The sequence below is a fragment of the Pygocentrus nattereri genome, chromosome 12 (genome assembly GCF_015220715.1).
Source record: "Pygocentrus nattereri isolate fPygNat1 chromosome 12, fPygNat1.pri, whole genome shotgun sequence".
Classification (NCBI taxonomy): Eukaryota; Metazoa; Chordata; class Actinopteri; order Characiformes; family Serrasalmidae; genus Pygocentrus; species Pygocentrus nattereri.
In genome coordinates this window covers 34,724,280-34,743,106 of record NC_051222.1, presented here as the reverse complement: position 1 = coordinate 34,743,106, position 18,827 = coordinate 34,724,280, and positions in this window count along the sequence as shown.

Below are 18,827 nucleotides of genomic sequence, written 5' to 3'. Positions count from 1 at the left end.
TTCATTTACAATAATGGCTTTAGATGCCAGGGATCTAATGTTAAGCAGGCCTAGTTTTAGACCAAAGGTGCGGTTGTTGTAAACCAGTGTAACTGGTCTGATATGAATGAGGTTACTAAGGCAAATGTTTCGAGGCTTTTTGATGTGTTGTTTTATTCGGGGAACAGACACAGTCTCAATTGTATTTATACAATACGCATTTGTAGAAGTGCTAGCAATTGGCTTATTTCTAGCAGTAACACTAGCATGGTGAGCAGTAACATTTCTATTTTTGCCACTACTTACGTGACCGCTTTGAAGTCAGCGGATGGCCCTCTCGATGTTCCGTGAGAGGACGACGGACCCCAGAGGACTAGGGTGAAGCCCATCCCTCCGGTAGAGTGCTGGCTGCTCCCAAAACGAAGACCAGTTGTCCACGTAGCCCAAACCGTTGCAGGCGCACCAGCCGTGGAGCCAGGACTGCAGCGCGAAGAGCCTGCTGAACCGCTCAGATCCCCACCGGTAGGTGGGAAGAGGGCCGGAGATGACGATCCTGGCGTCCGTCTTCTTCCTGGCGGTGTCCAGTAGCGTCTGGTAGTGCTCCTTCAGGACCTCGCTGCGCCGGTCGGAGATGTCGTTGGTCCCGACGTGGATAACCACGGTCCCGAAGGCGTCGCGTCTGCGGAGGGCTGAGAGGAGCCGCTTGGCGATGTCTAAAACCCGTGCACCTGGAAAACAGGAGACAGTGGCGCGGCTGTTTACACCTCTTACTCTAACATGGCGGACAATAGAGCTACCAATAACATAAACCGAGTCCTGTGCAGAGCGCCGAGGCGCTGGGGCGGGCGACGGGGCCCGAGGCGTAGGTGAAGGCGTAGGCGGTGAGCTGAGGGCGGCGAAACGGTTGCAGGAGGTGAAGACCGGCTGGGGTGGCGGTGAAGGTCTGGAAGGCCGTCTGCGGCGCTGGCGTTCCCAGGGACCAGGTGCGGCTGGGGCTGGCCTGAGAACGGCGTCTCCCGGTGTACGAAGAGACAAGGCTGGCGCGACCACCGAGGGGGAAACTTCCCGGGAGGCTTCGAGCTGCAACTTCCGCTGAAGGAGCTCGTCCTGCCTCTTCAGGAGGGCGGTGATGTGACGGTCCAACCGGGCCAACTCAGAGCTCAGGGCCTGGAGAGCTCGGTCCTGGGAAGACATGTTGAAACCTGTGTAAGAGAAGAAATAGAAAGAGAGAGGGAGAAAACAAAAAGAGGGAAAAGGCGTGAGGGGTTAGCGGTCTGAAAGTGTTAATTATTGAAGTGAAAGTTGAACGCTGCTCAATCTGAAGTTCTAAGCTGTGGTGCTCTCTGTCGCTCGCAGTGACGTGCTCTCTGTCTCTGTCGCAAGTCAAACTGTCTTGTGAGATTCAAACAATAGTAGACCCAGGTTCCAGTCTACAATCTGATCTCTGCCAGTCTGTGGAACAACCCACGGCTAAATTAAACAAAACACAAAGAAGTAGGCAATATTTACACCAAAAACACACTAAGAAAAAAGAGCAATCCATCCAGAGAGAGGAGAAAAAGACAGGGATAAACCAGAAGAACAGATATGCGAGTGATCTTAAATTCAGAGAAAAGATGAAACAACGCAGTCGAGTAAATTATACTGAAAATGTAAATTACAGACTTGCAAAAAGTCACTAAGAGTGAATTACATGACTAACACAACATATAGAATAAAGCAAAAACAGTACATCACCAGTAGTTACAAAAATAATCCAGAGTTCAGAGAGAAACAGAGACAGTACATTACCAATAGCTACAAAAATAATCCAGATTTCAGAGAGAAACAGAGACGGTACATCACCAATAGCTACAAAATAGACAATGCTTTCAGGCAAAGGCAGAAGCAGTATTTTACAAAATGGTACAGAAATGATGTGAATTTTCGTGAACAAAAGAAACAGAAATTTAAAAGACTACATCAGACCGATTTGCAGTTTAGGGCCAGTCACAGAGAGCTCTGCTTACTTTGGTCAAAAAACAGAACATCTAGACTTAAAATCCTACGCTGCGCACAACATATACAGAGGAAATACAGGCTAAATCACTTTCAGCAGCAGAGAAACACAACAATACAAACACAAACACCACAGGAGAACAATGAAACCCTGAATCCCAATGTGCTGAAGGCACTGGTCCGCTTTAAGGAGATAACGAAAGCTGGTCCGAGTTATATTTGCACAGTGTGGCACAGAGCATTGTTTTCTGATCAGGTCCGTCTGTGTGATCGTACACACTACCAAAAGAATCCAGTGATGGTTTCTGCTTGCTTGACAGGGCAATATGTTCACACCTGTTCGCCTAACTGTCCTGATGACTGTGTAACAGAGGAAAGGAAAAGTGAGTGGATCTGCCACAGCTGCCATGATAATTTATTAAAGGGAAGGATGCCTTCCATCGCCTCCGCCAGCAAACTCCAACTTGCACCGATTCCACCAGAGCTCTGCAATTTAAATATACTGGAAAGACATGTTATAGCCAAATATGTGTGTTTCGCAAAGGTCATCAGTCTTCCCAAAGGTCAGCAGAGAGCCATTAAAGGTGCTGTTGTGTCGGTTCGTTCAGATGTTGAAACCACTGTTAATGTTTTACCCAGACCAAGGAGCGAATCACAGCTGCTCACAGTGAAACTGAAAAGACGACTGTGCTACACAGGCCATTATCAGTTCCAGACAATATCTATGCAGAAGGTTCTTTCTGCTCTACTAAAACTAAAAGTAGTGCATTCTGAGTACAGAGATATTGTGATAAACAACATGGAGCCAGATGAATTGACCGTATAAATGACAATGATGTTGATGATGATGATGCTCCAGTGGACGCTGAAAACACTGGCAGGGAGGACACACCACAGCAGAACCCTGAGAGTGAAAGTACACAACAGCAGGCAGGACTCTCCTTAGACACATGTCTTCAACCACCAGACCTCGGTCAGCATTTGTTGTCATATAATGATGGAGTTTTTTGCATTGCCCCTGCTGAGAGGAATAATCCAGTAAGCATATTTAAAGTGCCTAAACTGGAAGCAATGGCCTTTCCTGTCCAGTTTCCTACAGGTGAAAACACATTTGATGAACCTCACAGACACACAGCTCTCTCACCCAGCAGATACTTCAATGCCAGGCTGTTTTCTGCTGATAATCGCTTTGCAAGGGACACAAACTACATTTTCTTTGCACAGTTCATGACTGAAATGCATTTAGCTACTTCAAGCATGTCCATTCAGCTGAGAAAAGCCAAATCCATGACCTGTGATGGACGCAGAATCAACATTGCACTGTTACAGGATAAACAAGAATTAGATGCATGCAGATTCATGCAGCCCCTGAGAGGAACACCTGCTTACTGGGAAAAAACCCTAAGAGATCTGTTCGCCATGCTCAGACAGCTGGGAACTCCCACCTTCTTCTGTACATTCAGTGCTGCAGAGATGAGATGGCCCGATGTAATCACAGCCATGGTGAAACTGTGGACTTCTCAGCCTTAGACTGGTCAGAGAAATGTAAGATTCTGCGCAGTAATCCAGTCACAGCCATGTGCATGTTTAAGAAACGTGTAGAAGTTCTCATGAACCTCATTCAGTCTCCTGCACAACCCATTGGTAAAGTGATTGACTATTTCTATCGTGTAGAATTTCAACAACGAGGCTCTTCACACATTCACTGTTTATTCTGGGTAAAAGATGCTCCAGAATTTCAAAATGATATGGATCAAGATGTTTGTGATTTTATAGACAGATACATCTCATGCAAACTGCCAGACCCAAACACAGACACTGAACTACACAGAATCGTGTCAGAAGTACAAACACACAGCAGAAACCACTCAAAATCATGCAAAAAGAACAATAAACACTGCAGGTTTGGATTTCCTAAACCACCTATGGCAAAAACAATCATTACACGACCCAGGCCACCGCCTGACACTGACTCAGATGATGAAGGTGGAGAAAAAGAAGAAACTGTGACGCACACAAAACCAAAGCTTCAGCCTGTCTGGGATCTGTTGAATGATGCGACTCAGCACTTTGACAGCATTACACAGCTGCTTGAAACAGTCGGTATGACATACCAGGATTATAAGGAAAGTGTAAAGTCTCTCTCTACATCCAGTCTGATTATAATGGAACGTAAACCAAATGACTGCTGGGTAAATGGCTACAATCCACTGCTTCTAAGAGCCTGGGATGCCAACATGGACATACAGTTCATCCTGAACCCACACAGCTGCATAATGTACATCCTGTCCTATATTTCAAAAGCTGAGCATGAAATGATTGACTACCTGAAACGAGTGATGAAAGACACGTGTCCCAGCTCATCTGAGAGTGTAACCATGAAACAGGTCATGCAGGCCTATTCCAAAAACAGAGAGGTCAGTGCTCAAGAGGCCGTTGCTCGTACCTGCAGTCTGAAACTTAAGTCATCAACTCGTGCTGTGATTTTCATACCCACAGACGACAGTGCTGTACGGATGAGTCTGCCTATGAAGTGCTTACAGGACAAAGACCCTGATGATAAGAATGTGTGGATGACTGGATTAGCAGAGAAGTACATGGCCAGGCCAAACACACCAGAGTTTGAGAACATGTGCATGGCTGAATTTGCTAGTGAATATCGAATTGTGTATGCAGGACAAAGAAAGGGTAAAAATGTTTCTGTTTTGCAAAATAATATGGGACACATAAAAAAGCGCACCCGAGGGAAACCTGCCATCATTCGTTTTGCTTGTTTCTCACAGCAAAAACACCCTGAAAAATTCTATGGAACTCTGCTGAAACTGTACCTGCCTCACCGAAGCAGCGCACAGCTTAAAACTTCCCAATTCAACACTGTGTTTTACTCTATATGTGACTGGTGCAAAAGAAAAGTGCTGAATGAAAACCCACAACAGTTTTTTACTATGTTGCTGGAACAGCAGGAACAGGAAAGAGCCACCTCATTAAGTCAGTTTATGCAGAGGCCACACAAATACTACAGAAACTGCCATGTGTAAGTGAAGAAGCTGACATTTCCAAAGCCACAGTGCTTCTGACTGCATTTACCGGCTGTGCCAGTCATAACATTAATGGCAAGACGCTCCATGCACTTCTGAAACTCCCAAGAAGCCTGAAACCTCCATATCAAGGACTGGGAAACACTCTGGATGAGATGAGGGCAAACTTTTCTAATGTACAGATCATGATCATAGATGAGATTTCCATGGTGTCAAAGCCGTTATTTGCATATGTGAACTGGAGACTGCAACAGATTAAAGGCAACGATAAGCCCTTTGGTACTGTCTCCATTATGGCTGTTGGTGACTTCCATCAATTACCACCACTAGGAAAAGCCAAGCCGCTGTGTGTGTATGAGCATCATGTGCTGGACTTTTGGAGAGATCATTTTAAGATGATTACACTGACAGACATCATGCGTCAGAAAGATGATCTTGCCTTTGCTGAGCTGCTGAACAGACTGACAGTGAAACAGAAACATGAGCCGTTGTCTGATGCTGACAGGAGTATGCTCAAACAGGTCATTAAATCACCTGAAGACTGCCCCTCTGATGCATTACACATATTTGCTACCAATAAAGAAGTGGATGGATATAACTCAGCAGCCATAACGTCACGATTTTCAGACATCACTAATATAGATGCAGATGATTATAAAAAAGACCCCCGATCAGGCTACATGCAGAAGCAAGGAACACCTTTTAAAGGAGAGAAAGGTGATCTTATTGACACACTGCAGGTTGCAGTTGGTGCACGAGTGATGCTTACCAGAAATATTGATGTGCAGGATGGACTGGTCAATGGATGTTTTGGTACTGTGGCTAAAATAATCACACAGACCTGTAACAGTGTTCCTGTGGTACAGATGATTGGTCTTGAGCTGGATAACACAGATGCAGGACAGAAACACCGCAAAAAAGTGCCCGGAGGATCGGATAATATTGTTTACATTGAGAGAGAGGAGGAAAGTCTGAGAAAAAAGGGAACAGTTCGGAGGCAGTTTCCTTTAAAGTTAGCCTTTGCATGCACTGCTCATAAAGTGCAGGGAATGACCACACACTGTGCTGTTGTATCACTGAAGAAGATATTTGAACTGGGTATGGCTTATGTTGCATTAAGCTGAACTACATCACAGAGTGGACTACCTGTCATTGACTATGATGAGAAGAAGATTTTTTTGTGACCCTGAAATCAGCGCTGCATTGGAAAACATGCCAAAAGCTGACCTGCATGTCATCCAGCCACTTCTCTACATAGTAAGAGACCCAAATCTGAGCTCAACTCTGAAGATAGTACATCACAACAAAGAAGGCCTACAGAGTCACATTAAAGATATCAAACACCATCATGAGCTCCTCCTATCAGATGTTCTGTGTCTTACTGAGACTCATCTGACTGGTTCTGCTGTTCCTGACTGTCTTCAGTTGAATGACTACAAACTGTATAAGCGTAACAGACACACATCCTACACAAACTACACACACTTGTCAAACAGAAGTGGTGGAGGAGTTGCTATTTATGTGAAAAATGACATTCAAGCTCATCCAGTGCAGTATATACAGAATGTAACTGACCTGGAGTTTTGGTGTTAAAAGTAGAAGCCCCGAAACAGGCTCTGATTGCAGTTGTCTACAGACCACCAAACTACAGACTTTCAGATTTTCTGCCAAATCTTGTGGCACTTTTGACTTCGTTGAACATCATGGACTACAAACCAGTTGTTGTGTGTGGTGACTTTAATGAAGACCAGCTGGCTACCTCAAATAAGCCCATTTTGAATTTATTTGGTTCAAAAGATTACACCCAAGTTATAAACACTGCCACAACAGGGAAAAATACACTTTTGGACCCAGTGTTCATTTCCAATCCACACACCACCACTGCAGCATATTACAGCTACCACATTCCTGTTTATTGTGTTTTGTAAGATTGAAAATCTATGTAGAATTTTTATTAAATGAATTAAACATTTTAAACAGTTATTCATATTTATAATAGTATATAATTAATAAATGAATTAATAATCAGACTAACAATAATGAAGAGCTATAGAAAATGTCAAGTTTATCAACTGACTCCTTTCTGAAGAACAAAAAATGTGTGCATCTCTCTGTGTGTGTGTGTGTGTGTGTGTGTGTGTGTGTGTGTGTGTGTGTGTTATACAGGCTCATCCTCTCTCCACTCATTCCTGATTCCACCTCATCCTGGCTTCACCTGGGCTCCACCTAATCCTGGCACCAACCCCGGCTCCACCTCTTTGTGGTTCCACCTCATTCAGGCTTTATCTGGGCTCTAGCTTCACTTCATCCTGGCACCACCTCTTCCTAAATCCACTTTGTCCTGTCTCCACCTCATCATGGCTACACTTAATGCTTGCAGTAACACTGGCTTCACTTGTTTATGATTCCACTTTGTCCTGGCTCCACCCAGTTCTAGCTCCAACTATTCCTGAAAACACTACTAAACAATAGACACATCAATGCTCATCTTACATTTGCAAAAAAACACACTTGAACTATTTTTTTACTGACTGACCAATCAAACATTTGCAAAAATAGAGCATAAATATTACAATTGAGGTTAAAGCTGTAGATATGGTTAAACCGATATTACCTGATGACTATAGAGTGTTAAACCTGTTTAAATATTACAGTTGAGCTTTAAAGCTGTAGATATGGTTAAACTGATGTTACCTGATGACTGTAGAGTGTGTTAAACCTGTTTAAATATTACAATTGAGGTTAAAGCTATAGATATGGTTAAACTGATGTTACCTGATGACTGTAGAGTGTGTTAAATCTATTTAAATATTACAATTGAGGTTAAAGATGTAGATATGGTTAAACTGATGTTACCTGATCACTGTAGAGTGTGTTAAACCTGTTTTACCTTAAAAAGAGTTCCATCCTAAATTCTGTGCCACCTTAAATTTAGTGCTAGGTTAACTTCAGTTCCATCTTAAAGTCTGTGCCACCTTAAAAGAAGTTCCAGCTTAAGTTGTGTGCCACCTTAATTTTGTTTCCATGTTAATTAATGTTCCACCTTAAACACTGTGCCATATTTAGTGCTTTGTTAATAGCAGTTCCACCTTAATTTTTTTGCTATGTTAATTGAGGTCTCACCTTAAAGTTAGTGACAAGTTAATAGCCGTTCCACCTTAAACATAGCGCTATGTTAATTGAAGTTCCACCTTAAATTTATTGTTATGCTATTGTTAGTTCCACCTTAAACTTCTGTGCTACCTTGGTGCAATTCCACCTAAAAAGCAGTTAACCCTTAACGGAGCTGCTGAGAATCAGGCTGGGAGTTGGTGAGACATTGAGCTCCGTGCGTGGATTGTAGGTGTTGTGTGAGAGAACGATGCATTGTGACATCATGTCTGGCAGTCTGCCAACAGCCTCCCCATTCATTCCCTATGGGAAAAAAAATCCACTTTGAACGTTAATATTCCGGAAACCGTACGTTTCAAGCCAACTCATTTATACATCATAACCTAACAGGTAGTAGATACTGATTGCCAATTTCCTGCATTTTTTAAAAAAGTGTTTCACTGTACATCAGGTGACATTGAACATTATGAATTGTTTATTAGAGTCTGGTGTGGTATTGAATTTCTGAGCTAATTCACATACGGAAACATTTTATTGGACCTTTTTTGTCTGATGAATCACACCAATTCAACATTTTATGTGGATCCTGCAAGAGACTATATATGTCACCATATAGTCAGAAATGTCTCTGTCTGACAATAGTCAAATTGCCACACTTTATAGTTTGTATTAAGCACTGCGCTCATATGACTTAATATTATATGCATCCACTTATAACAGGCACAGATCAAGCAAAGGTACTCAAGCCCAGCAATGCTCTCCTCTCTATCAGATAAGCTGCAAGGCCCTGAATATATTATTCAAAACACACAGATTATAGAAATTTTACACAGAAATTTTTTTCACTGTTAATTTTAATTGAAAACTTATGCAGCCCTTTCTCATTTTTTCTAATCACAAACATCTCTCAGATCTAATCCTTCAGCCTTGTCAATACGAGGAGCTGTCAATACAAGTTTTTCTGTTGCTGTTGCTCGTTCACAGTCTCACACTCTCTCCACGAAGTTCTTAAACTAGTTGATTTGTCAGCTTTGCTTTGCAGAATGGGTAAGAGACCTTCTCCCAGGTCTAATATGATTGGCTTGCAACTTACAAGGTCTGATATGACTCGGCAAGCTGAGGGTACCTCTTTTATAACATTACGTTAGTAATTCTCTGGCAGCACGACAGAGGTAGGGCAGCATAAGGGCAGCAGTAGTGTCTACTGCAGGTTGTACCCTGGTATCACAGTATATTGTGAATTTGGAGAACACCAGTGAATGAATTTAACAGTTTCTAGTTTAACAGGTTCAGTGATAAAGGAAACGGGATCCATTCCAACTGGTCCTCCATTCAGAGAGGTGACCTTGAGAGGGATCTGGAGATCCTGGACCAGAATCTGAACTTTGGCCACCATGTTAGAACAGACGAAGTTCCCTTTGGCTCCAGAGTTAATTAACGCTGATGGTAGTGAAAGGAAACTGGGAGTAGTACTGACTAATAAACTATTCCCTTTGTGTGAACACTCACCATACTAGCTGATTAAAATCCACACGCTTTCCTGGGGTTGACATCTGAGGTATGTGCAGATGAGTCCGACAGTCACGTAGAATGTGACTAATCTGAATTTGACAGGTAGGTAGTGTAATAATCGAAGCTACTGATATGTTGCAGTTTTACATATTCAAAACAAGGCCGGTCACCAAACACAGGTATTGATTAACAAAGTAACTGAGTACAAATTTCTTTTCTCCTCTTAGAGATACAAACACCCACCCCTTTATTCACAAAGAAACAGAACTAGCATTACTGCTATATTCCACCAATGCATCATTAGCTATAGTTTGCAGGAAAAATAATAATGTTAAAAAATAACATTACAGCAATCCCCTATAGACTTTTTCCAATTCTTTAAAACTCTTTAAAAATTATCCAAGGTGTAAGAATCTTATAGTATTATCTGACTAATTTCTATATGTTTTACTTCTATCTAAGTGAAATAGTCTCACTATATTCATCATTATCATCATCACTTATTTATATAACGCCTTTCCCATGCTCAAGGATGCTTTACTATCAAAGAACATCAACACATTAAACAACAACACATTAAACAAAAGGCAATACAGGTAAACATTCAAGTATAAATGGAACAACAATAACACAATGAAAACAAGTTCATCTTTAACATAGATCTGAATGAAGACAGAGAGGTTGCATCCTGAATAGACTGTGGGAGAGTATTCCATATCTTGGGAGCTGCTACATTAAATGATCGACCACCCATAGAAGTCAATTGAAATGTAGGAACATGAAGGAGGCCTATATTTTGCAATCTCAAAGTACGTGATGGGACATATAGATGAAGAAGCTCTGTCAAGTTTTGAGGAGCCAGGATGTGCAGAACTTTATATGTTTAACTTTGTACTGCATATGGAATGCAATGGGCAACCAGTGAAGACTCTGAATGACAGGGGTGATGTGGTCATTCTTTTTTGAAAAGGTGATGATCCTAGCAGCGGCATTTTGAACATACTGTAACTTAGTGAGAGTTTTTTCAGGGAAGCCAGAAAAGTAAACATTGCAGTAGTCCAGTCATGATGTCATTAATGCATGCTCAACTGTTTCTACATTAGCTTGACTGAGAAATTATTGGAGATGAGAAATATTATAAACCCATCCATCCATCCATCCTCAACCGCTTATCCGGGTCTGGCTCAAGTTGGGCAGCTGGAGGGATACCAAGGCGTTCCCAAGACAGTCGAGAGATATAATCCCTCTAACATGTCCTGGGTCTTCCCCGGGGTCTCCTCCCCTAGGGAGGCATCCAGAGGCCATCCTTGCCAGATGCCCGAACCACCTCAACTGGCTTCTCTCAACGTGGAAGAGCAGCAGCTCTACTCCGAGCCTCTCCAGAATTGCTGATATTCTCACCCTAAGGGAGAGCCCGGCGACCCTGCGGAGAAAGCTCATTTCGGCTGCTTGTATCTGCAATCTCGTTCTTTCAGTCACTACCCAAAGCTCATGACCATAGGTGAGAGAAGGAATGTAGATTGACTGGTAAATTGACAGCTTCGCCTTCTGGCCCAGCTCTCTCTTCACCATGACGGACCGGTATAGGGTCCACATTATTGCAGACGCTGCACCAATCCACCTGTCCATCCTTCCTTCACTTGTGAACAAAATCCCAAGATATTTAAACTCCTCCACTTGGGGCAAGAATTCACTCCCGACCTGGACAGCGCATTCCACCCTTTTCTGACTGAGGACCATGGTCTCAGATTTAGAGGTGCTGATTTTCATCTCAGCCGCTTCACACTCGGCTGCAAACTGGTCCAGAGAGAGCTGGAGGTCCTGGCCTGATGACGCCAACAGGACCACATCATCCACAAAAAGCAGATGTGAAATCCTGAGGCCACCATACTGGACACCCTCCGCCACTTGGCTGTTCTGAGAAATTCTGTCCATAAAAGTTATAAACAGAATCGATGACAATGGACAGCCCTGGCAGAGTCCAATCCTGACTGGAAACCAGTCCGACTAACTGCCGGCTATACGAATCAAGCTCCTGCTCCATGTGTACAGGGACTGAATGGCCTGTAACGACGAGCCCCTAACCCCGTACTCCCAGAGCACTCCCCACAGGATCCCCCCGAGGGATGTAGTCGAATGTCTTCTCCAAATCCACAAAACACATGTGGACTGGTTGGGCAAACTCCCACGCACCCTCCAGGACTCTGGTGAGGATAAAAAGCTGGTCTAGTGTTCCACGACCTGGGAGAAACCCACAATGTTCCTCTTGTAGCTGAGATTCAACTATTGGTCGGACTCTCTTCTCCAGTACCCCTGCATAGACCTCACTGGTTAGGCTGAGAAGTGTGATTCCCCGGTAGTTGGAACACACCCTCCGGTCTCCGGAACACACCCTCGTTTGGGTCTGCCAGGTCTGTCCAGTATTTTCACCCACCATCTGATCCAACTCACTACTAGGCGATCTGTTGACATCTCCGCTCCTCTCTTCACTCGGGTGTCCAAAACACATGGTCTCAAATCCAATGACACAACTATAAGCACAGACAACAGTCAGAGCCCATTCCCTGACCTGAAGGCACAGGGAAATAACCCTCTCATCTACCAGAGAAAACCCCAATGTACAGGTGCTGAGCTGGGGAGCTATGAGTAAGCCCACTCCTGCCTGACGTTTCTCACCCTGGACAACTCCAGAGTGGAATAAAGTCCAACCCCTCGAGAGAGAGTCTGTTCCAGAGCCCCTGCCATGTGTTGAGGTGAGCCCAACTATATCTAGTTGGTATCTCTCAGCCTCATACACTAGCTTGGGCTCTTTCCCTGCCAGAGAGCTTATGTTCCATGTTGCAAGAGCCAGTTTCAGTAGTCGAGGATCGGAATGCCAAGGCCCCTGCCTTCAGCTGCCACCCGATCCACATTGCACTGGACTCCCATAAGTGCCTCTTCCATGGGTGGTGGGTTCATGTGAGAGAGAGAAAGAAAGAAATATTCTCTATAAGAGAGAGAAATATTACAAAGATGGAAAAATGCTGTCTTAACAATGTAATCGATGTGGATGTCAAAAGAAAGTGTAGGGACAAAGATACATCCGAGGTTGTCAACATGGGGAGAAGGTGTTACTAGAATCTCATCGATATTGATGGCAAGAACAAATGAGCTAGATATCAGTGACTTAGAGCCAATTAAAAGCAACTCAGTTTTGCTAGCATTCAGTTTTAAAAAGTTCAGTCTCATCCATGACTTTATGTCATGGATACAGTCAGATAGATCAGGTGGTGGTGTAGTCTGAACAGGGCTAATGCGAACATAGATGTGAGTATTGTCTGCATAACAATGAAAACTTAAACCATGAAGGCATATTTGCCCAAGTGGATAGTGAAGAGCAATGGACCTAAAACTGAGCCCTGTGTAACACCCTTAGTCACAGATACCATAGAAGATTTATTATTCTGAATAGCTACATACTGGTGTCTGTCACTAAGATGTGAGGAAAACCAGGAAAGGGCAGATCCAGTAATACCAATACTGTGCATATGAGAGAGTAAAATCATGAGCTAAGATCAAGAAGTATCAACATACTAAGAGCTCCTGAATCAGCTACACCCAGAAGATCATTGGTAACCATAAGAAGTGCGGTCTGTGTACTATGCAAGGGACGGAAACCGGATTGAAAAGGCTTTTTTTTTTTTTCAATTATTTGCTTCTAGGTGGGACTGCAACTGTGTAGCAACTACTCTTTCCTACAGTTTAGCAATGAATGGGAAATTAGAAATTGGTCAGTAATTATTTAAGTCATGGGCGTCTAGACCTGGCTTTTTCAGGACGGCGTAACAACAACGGTTTTGAGATCAGTAAGGACACAACAGGTTGCAAAACATCTATTAATAAGGTGTGTGATAGGGTTATCTCTGTCACACATTCCTTAATAAAGGAGGTTGGAGCAGGATCTAACTGACAATGAGTTGGATAAGATTTTATGGGCAATATGCCATCCCCTTACTTCTGTCCATCAATTCAATTCAATTCAAGTTTATTTATATAGCGCTTTTTACAACAAGGTTGTCACAAAGCAGCTTTACAGAAAAACAGGTCCACGCCTCTTATGAGCATCACCACAGTGAAGCCAATTTTGTGGTGACTACAGTGGTAAGGAAAAACTCCCTTTAAGAGGAAGAAACCTTAGAAGGGACCAAGGCTCAGTCCGAGGAACCCAACCCCCGTGGGTCGACCCGCACAGAAGAAACAGAACAGAAACAAGAACAACAGTACAAAGAGAGTGCAAAAAGATGGCTGGAACGCTGGAACCACGAATGGGGCACCTACAGACAGGCCAACGGTGCATCTCGACACATGTGAGAGAGATAGAGAGAGAGAATGGAGTGGGAGGGAAGAAAGATAGGTTAGAAAGGTTGTGTTAATCTCTGTTGAGCGGGACAGGGCCGATTCCAGAGAGCTGCAAACACGAATCGGCACCTCCAGACAGGCCGACCGAACATCTCGACGCATGCGAGAGAGACAGAGAGAGAGAACAGAGTGGGAGGGAAGAAAAAGAGGTTAGAATGGTTTTATACTTTGCTGAAGAGCGGGCCACGCCTGTGAAAAAGCACAGGGACCCTGGATGGACACCTCCAGACAGCAGCTCAGGACATGAGGGGAAAAAGAGAGAGATAATGATTAGAACAGGGTTTGTGTTTGGTGTGTGAGCTGTAAGAGAAATCGTTAAAGGGAGACCAACAGTACAGACTAAGTTTGTGTGCACAGGACAATAGTAGAATAGCTGCAGGCTACAGCTTGAGAGAACCGCTAAGATAAATTTATCTAAAAGCTTGTTCAAAAAGAAATGTTTTGAGTCTGGATTTAAAGACTGAGAGTGTGTCTGAGTCCCGTATATTAATAGGGAGATTATTCCAAAGTTGCGGAGCTTTATAAGAGAAAGCTTTACTTAATGCGTTGTTTTTTCTAATACGCGGGACTGATAATAAGCCGGCCTCTTGCGAGCGGAGTGTACGTGGCGGGTTATAAGGGATAAGGAGTTCCGCCAGATATTGCGGGGCCAGCCCTTTAAGAGATTTATACGTCAAAAGGAGTATTTTATAGTCTATACGGAATTTAACAGGTAACCAATGTAGGGATGAGAGGATTGGTGTAATATGATCAAATTTTCTAGCTCTGGTGAGCACCCTAGCAGCTGCATTTTGAACCAGCTGGAGCTTGTTCAAAGATTTACATGAACTTCCAGCCAACAAAGCATTGCAGTAGTCCAGTCTAGAGGTTATGAATGCATGCACCAGCTTCTCAGCATCTGCATGAGAGAGTATGTTGCGGAGTTTAGCTATATTACGTAGATGGAAGAATGCGGTTTTAACTATGCTGCATATATGCACATCGAATGAAAGAACTGAGTCAAAAATGACTCCTAAGTTTCGCACCGTTTTACCTGGTATGATTAGGTGACCATCTATTTCTACTACAATATTATCGATTTTATCAAGTTTGGGACCTAGTAGGAGGACCTCAGTTTTATCTGAATTTAGTAGGAGAAAATTAAGTGTCATCCACTTTCTTATTTCTCTAATACAGTCAGTTATTTGGTTTAGACAGAGGTCCTCATTGGGTTTAGCTGATATGTAAAGTTGGGTGTCATCTGCATAACAGTGAAAGTTAATACCGTGCCTACGGATTATTTTACCCAGCGGTAGCATGTAGAGTGTAAAGAGTATTGGGCCCAGAATTGACCCTTGTGGGACACCATATTTAACTCTAGACTGATAAGAGCATTTATTCTTTAAATGAACACACTGGTAGCGATCACTAAGATAGGATTTGAACCAGGTGAGGGCGCATCCTTTAATTCCTATAAGATTTTCTAATCTATTGAGCAAAATAGCGTGATCTATAGTGTCAAAGGCAGCACTGAGATCAAGGAGCACAAGAATGGCAGTGCTGCCCCTATCGAGTGCAGAAAGTAGGTCATTTGTTACTCTTAGCAAGGCGGTTTCTGTGCTGTGATTTTGTCTGAATCCTGATTGGAAAATTTCATGAATGCTATTGTTTTGTAAATAAGAGCACAGCTGCTTAAACACTATTTTTTCAAGAATTTTGGCTATGAAGGGGAGATTGGAAATCGGTCTATAATTAGCCAGCTCACAGGGATCCAGATTTGGCTTTTTTATGATGGGCTTAATGACTGCCAATTTGAGAGAATTAGGTACATAGCCAAAGCTGAGAGATGAATTGACTATATCTAGTAATGAGTTCCCAACCTTAGGCAGTGCCTGTTTAAATAGCTGTGTAGGTACAGGATCTAATAAGCATGACGTCGATTTTAATGAGCTAATTATATTAAGCAAATCCTTTTCTATAACTGGGATAAAATTCTCTAGGTGTGGCTCAGAGCTGGAGCAGCATTCATCTATGTCTATAGGTATGTTATGTGAGTGACACTGAATTTCTAGTCTAATATTATTAATTTTATCATCTAAGAACTTCATGAAATCGTTACTATTAATGGTGTCAGGGATAACGGAGCTAGTTTGTTTTTGATTTTTAGTAAGTTTAGCCACAGTACTGAACAGAAATCTCGGGTTGTCTCTGTTTTTTTCAATGAGAGCTGAGATGTACTGTGATTTAGTTTTAATTAGCGCTTTTTTATAGTTCGTCATACTATGCTGCCACTCAAGTCGGAAGGATTCTAGTTTAGTGAGTCGCCATTTACGTTCAAAGTTACGAGCTGTTTGTTTTAATGTGCGCGTGTGGTCATTATACCACGGGGCTAGCTTTTTATCCCTGATCGGTTTTATTTTCATCGGCGCAACACTATCTAGGTTAAAGCGGAGCACAGATTGAAAATGTTCAGTTATGCGTTCGAGATCTATTTCATTAGACGGAGAGGAGCTGTTTAAGTCTGGGAGGTTATTTATAAACGAATTGGCTGTTGAGGTTGTTATTTTACGCTTGTTACTGTAGCGGGGAGGCTGAAGGATTTCTTGACTAAGAACAACTTCAAACATGATTAAATAATGGTCGGATATTGAGTCATTTTGTGAAAAACTGACTATATTCTCTGCTTCAATACCCATTGTCAGAACTAAGTCTAATGTATGGCTACATCGGTGAGTGGGGCCTATAATATTTTGATTGAGGCCTAGAGCATCTATAATTGATTTAAAAGCAATTTTTAGTGGGTCCTGATCCTTTTCAAAATGAATATTGAAGTCGCCTGCAATAACGATCCTATCAGAGCAAAGAGTTACTGCTGCTAAAAAATCAGCAAATTCACTAATAAACTCTGAATATGGTCCAGGAGGACGATACACTGTTATCAGTAGAAACGAATGCTGAGTTTTGGAAGCAGGAGACGGACCTGCTACTTTAAGACTAAGAACTTCGAACGACTTAGTATCAAACCCTGAGTTCTGAGTTACACCTAGAACTAAATCATATATTGTGGCTACCCCACCACCACGACCGGACCTGCGTGGGTGACTATAATAGCTAAAGCCTGGGGGAGTGGATTCATTTAGAGCAATGTATTCGTCAGGTTTAACCCAGGTTTCACAGAGACATAGTGCAGTAAGCTGATTATCAGTAATAATTTCATTTACAATAACTGATTTAGGTGCTAGCGATCTTATATTTAGAAGCCCTATTTTAATACGGACGTTGCTAGTACTCTGAGAGACGGATACGTTTGTTTTAATTCTAATTAGATTGTTAAAACAGATTTTCTGATTATTCCGATTTCGCGTTACACGGGGGACAGACACAGTCTCAATCTTAGAAGGTTTAATTACACTGTTCTGAGAAAGTGACACAGAAATATTATTTCCAGTAGTGTAATCAGAACAGTGGTAGGGTAAATAATTAGAGCAGTATTTCTCACTAAATGGACTATTATTAAGCCCACTAACCTGCCCGGTATGACTGAATACAGGCAGTCAGTCCCGGCGTAGCACCGCCTCAATGTTTCCAGAGAGGACGGTGGATCCCAGGGGACTGGGATGAAGCCCGTCGCGGTGGAAGAGGGACGGTCGCTCCCGAAAGCTCTCCCAGTTGTCCACGAAGTCCACGCCGATGGTAGGGCACCACTCCCGCAGCCAGCAGTGGAGTGCGTAGAGGCGGCTGAACTTCAGGCTCCCGCGGCGGTAGGTGGGCAGGGGTCCGGAGACGATGATCCTGGCGTCGGTCCGCTGGCGAGCGGTGTCCAGAAGTCTCCGGTAGTGCTCCTTCAGGACCTCACTGCGCCGGGCGGACGTGTCGTTCGTCCCCACATGGACTACAACGGTGCCAGGATCCCCACGGTGCCAGAGCACCGCAGGAAGCCGCCGGGCGACGTCCAGGACACGAGCACCTGGAAAACATGCCACCGTTGCATTAGTTTTAGCCTTAGCTTTAGCCTTTGATACCTTTAAATAGCGAACAATAGAATCCCCAACAATGAGAACACTCCCCTTATCTATTTTCCTCGGGGCTGGGGGAGGAGGAGGAGGCGAGGGCGACGAGCTGAGGACCTCGAACCGGTTTGCGGACGCAAAATCCGGCTGAGAAGGTAGGGGGGAGACCCGCTTGCCTCGGCCGCGCTGCCGCTCCCAACCCCTCCCCGGCGCGGGGGTGAAGTTGCAGACCGCCGCGGTCCGCCCAGCCGGTAGCCCCGGGGAAGAGACGGCGAATGAGGCGTCACGGGCTTCCTCTAGCCTCGACTTCGCCCGATGGAGCTCCGACTGCTTCACCAACAAGGCCTGGATCTGCCGGTCCAGCCGGGCGAGCTCCTCGGAGAGCGTCTGGAGAGCGCGGTCCTCCATGGTCGCCATTTTCCTCGGAGTAAACACAGAAGAGAAGCGGGTTAGAAACACGGAGTTACTAATAAACTGAAGGACTTTATAAGTTTCGAGGAAGTTTAAAAACGCAATTTAGGAGTTAACAGATTTTAAAACTCGAATTAACGTTTAAAATAAATCCAATAGCGCGAGCTAACACAAACAGTAGGTAGACTGTCCTGTGACCTGTGACCTCCCATCAGTCCACCCTGGATTTCTTCTCCCCCCGATATTGCCCAGCCACTCTCATGTTTCACTCCTGTCACATCTGTTTCTATAGTAGAGCTGATTATAAAATCTCTTTAAACTCATTGTCAGGTAGATTAGATTTTATAATCAGCTCTACTCCTCTACTCTATCATGTTTCACTCCTGTCACA